Below are 4,100 nucleotides of genomic sequence, written 5' to 3' on the forward strand. Positions count from 1 at the left end.
GAGCTAATATGGCATTCAGAGTATCAATCTCAAGAACTCCTTTCTACTGAGTCATCCCATTATTCACAGGATTTCTTTCAGAAGTATACATGAACTGATTATTTGCAACCATTTCAATGAGTTCCTGGGCTTCTGCAGGCGTCTTCTTCAGATGAAGAGATCCACCAGCAGAGTGATCCAAGGACATCTTGGATAATTCAGACAGACCATTATAGAATATACATAGGATGCTCCATTCTGAAAGCATGTCAGAAGGACACCTTTTGATCAATTGCTTGTATCTTTCCCAAGCTTCATAGAGGGATTCACCTTCCTTTTATCTGAAGTTTTGGACTTCCACTCTAAGCTTGCTCAACTTTTGAGGTGGAAAGAATTTGGCCAAGAATGTATTGACCAACTTTTCCCAAGAGTTCAGGCTTTCTTTAGGTTGTGAGTCCAACCATATCCTAGCTCTGTCTCTTACAGCAAAGCGAAAAAGCATAAGTCTATAGACCTCAGGATTAACCCCATTGGTCTTAACAGTGTCACAAATTTCCAAGAATTTAGCTAAGAACTGATGAGAATCTTCCAATGGAAGTCCATGAAACTTACAATTCTGCTGCATTAGAAAAACTAATTGAGGCTTAAGCTCAAAGTTGTTTGCTCCAATTGTAGGAATTGAGATGCTTCTTCCATAGAAGTCAGAAGTTGGTGCAGTAAAGTCACCAAGCACCTTCCTTGCATCTCCACCATTGTTGTTATTTTCGTCTGCCATGTTTACTTCTTTTTCGAAAATTTCTGTAAGGTCCTCTCCAGAGTGTTGTGCTTTAGCTTCTCTTAGCTTCCTCTTCAGAGTCCTTTCAGGTTCATGATCAGCTTCAACAAGAATGTTCTTATCCTTGTTCCTGCTCATATGAAAAAGAAGAGAACAGACAGAGAAGAGGAATCCTCTATGTAACAGTATAGAGATTCCTTTATGTGAGTAGAAGAATGGAAGAATAGAAGAATGAGGTAGAGAGGGAATAAGAAGAATTTGAACACAGAGAGAGGGAGAGGGTTCGAATTTTTAAGAAGAGGGATGTTAGTGAATAAGTAAAATAAATAGAAAGAGATGAGAGAGAAGGAGTATTCGAATATTAATTAAAATAAAATAAAAATATTTTTGTTTTTATTTTAATTATTAGTTAGAATTCGAAATTATTAAAAGAAATAAAATTAAAATTTAAAACAATTAGTTAAATAAAAAAATTTGAAAAAGTGGTTAGTGATTTTCGAAAATTAGAGAGAGAAAAAAGTAGTTAGGTGGTTTTGAAAAGGATAAGAAATAGTAAACTTTTTTAGAATCAAAACAAACAAGTCAAGTGGTTAATTGAAACATATTTGAAAATAAATTTTGAAAAAATAAGAAGTTAGAAAAAGATTTTGAAATTAAGTTTTGAAAAAGATATTATTGAAATTTATTTTAAAAAAGATTTGAAAAAGAGATTTAAAAAGATTTGATTTTAAAAATTAAAGTTGATGACTTGACTATCAAGAAACTAAAAGATATGATTCTAGAATTTAAAGATTGAACCTTTCTTAACAAGAAAGTAACAAACTTGAAATTTTTGAATCAAAACATTAAATGTTAGCAATAATTTCGAAAATTATGAAATAAAAATAAGAAAAAGATTTTGAAAAATTTATTTTGAAGAATTTTCGAAAAACATGAAAGAAAAATGAAAAAGATTTGAAAAGATAGAATTTTTAAATTGAAATTTTGACTTTACTGACAAGAAACAACTAAATTTTAAAAATTTTTGACTAAGTCAACCCAAAATTTCGAAATTTATGAGTAAAATAAGGAAAAGATATTATTTTTTTATTTTTGAATTAATGAAGAAAGATTATTTTGTTGTTTTTCTCTTTCTTCATTAAACAACAAAAATGAAACAAAACATAAAAATTTAAGATCAAAACAATAGATGCATGCAAGAACACTTTGAATTTCAAAATGAACACTAAGAACACTTTGAAGATCATGATGAACATTAAGAACATATTTTTGAAAATTTTTAAGAAAAGAAACACATGCAAGACACCAAACTTAGAAATTTTTAATGTTTAGACACTATGAATTCGAAAATGCATATGAAAAACAACAAAAAACACCAAACAAGAAAATCACAAGATTAAACAAAGAAAATCATCAAGAACAACTTGAAGATCAAAGAAGAACACAATGCATATATTTTCGAAAATTTTAAGAAAATTAAAACATGCAATTGACACCAAACTTAAAATTTGACACAAGACTTAAACAAGAAACACAAAATTTTTGGTTTTATTCAATTTTTTGTATATTTTTCAAAAATATTTTGGAAAAAGAAAATAAAGAAATTCAAAATTTTTAATAAGAATTCCAGGATTCGTGTAATGTTAGTCTAAAGCTCCGATCCAAAAGAATTAGACATGGCCAAATGGCTAGCCAAGCTTTAGCATAAATGCAGACATGTCCTTTCTACAATGGAAAGTGGAAACCCCGGTCCAAAAGATTAGACATGGCTTAACAGCCAGCCAGGTTTCAACATATCTTAGGAAGCTCTAGAATTCATTCTTAAAAATCTCTGAAGAACATTTTTTTTCAAAAAGTTTTTTATTATTTTTTTCGAAAATAAGAATAAAAAGCTTAAACATAAAATAAAATTACCTAATCTAAGCAACAAGATGAACCGTCAGTTGTCCAAACTCGAACAATCCCCAGTAACGGCGCCAAAAACTTGGTGCACGAAATTGTGATTCACACTTTTTACAACTCCGCACAACTAACCAGCAAGTGCACTGGGTCGTCCAAGTAATACCTTACGGGAGTAAGGGTCGATCCCACGGAGATTGTCGGCTTGAAGCAAGCTATGGTCATCTTGTAAATCTCAGTTAGGTGGATTCAATTGGTTATGAGGTTTTGATAATTAAAAGATAAATAAAACATAAAATAAAATAGAGATACTTATGTAATTCATTGGTGGGAATTTCAGATAAGCGTTTGGAAATGCTTTATTGCTTCTGAACCTCTGCTTTCCTATTGTCTTCTTCCAATCATGCGTGCTCCTTTCCATTGCAAGCTGTATGATCCTCTCGGATGAAAAATACCAGGTACGATCTCTGCACGGCTAATCAACTGTCAGATTTCTCGTCTCGGATGAAAAATACCAGGTACAGCTACCGCACGGCTAATCATCTGTCGGTTCTCACTAGCGTCGGAATAGGACCCTTATCCTTTTGCACACTGTCACTGCGCCCAACATTCGCAAGTTTGAAGCTCGTCACAGTCATCCCTTCCCAGATCCTACTCGGAATACCACAGACAAGGTTTAGACTTTCCGGATCTCAGGAATGGCTGCCAATTGGTTCTAGCCTATATCACAAAGATCCTAATCTCACGGACTCGGCCCGTGTATTAGAGACCCAAGAGAATATAATCTGGCTGTCATCCAATGACTACGTTGAACATCATGTTGACCGCTTGTGGTTGTCAGGCACGCGGATCTTGGCTAAGCGAGTAACGAAGATTGGGTAATTGTCTCGGGTCACCCCTTCATTATGACTTAACTGAATTAAGTACGAGAGTATATCTTGGAGAAGAAGTAAGCGTGAATTCAAAGAGAAACAATAGTACTTGCATTAATTCATGAAGAACAGCAGAGCTCCGCACCTTAATCTATGAGGTGTAGAAACTCCACCGTAGAAAATACATAAGAGAAGAAGGTCTAGGCATGGCCGAATGGCCAGCCTCCAATGTCTAAGTATAAGGACTAAACATCCAGAGATAGATGCGAATACAATAGTAAAACGTGCTATTTATACTAAACTAGTTACTAGGGATTACAGAAAATATGTAACTAAGCGCAGATAGTGCAGAAATCCACTTTTGGGGCCCATTTGGTGTGTGCTTAGGCTGAGAATTGAACTTTACACATGCATAGGCCATTCTTGAGTTAAACACCAGCTTGGGTGCCAGTTTGGGCGTTTAACTCTACTTCTGGTGCCAGTTCCGGCGTTTTACTCCAGAAAAGGGTCTCTAGTGGGCGTTTGAACGCCTGTTTGGGCCATCAAATCTCGGGCAAAGTATGAACTATTATACA

The 4,100-nt window shown here is 34.1% G+C and overlaps 1 non-coding gene across 1 annotated transcript; it reads left to right on the forward strand.

The window, feature by feature from the left end:
• The first annotated feature begins 241 nt into the window (after positions 1 to 241).
• LOC112746056 (small nucleolar RNA R71) lies at positions 242 to 349 on the forward strand. Its single transcript, XR_003173956.1, has one exon. It is a non-coding gene; the product is annotated as a small nucleolar RNA R71 (small nucleolar RNA).
• The last annotated feature ends 3,751 nt before the right edge of the window (positions 350 to 4,100 follow it).

Source organism: Arachis hypogaea, chromosome 14, assembly GCF_003086295.3.
Source record: "Arachis hypogaea cultivar Tifrunner chromosome 14, arahy.Tifrunner.gnm2.J5K5, whole genome shotgun sequence".
Classification (NCBI taxonomy): Eukaryota; Viridiplantae; Streptophyta; class Magnoliopsida; order Fabales; family Fabaceae; genus Arachis; species Arachis hypogaea.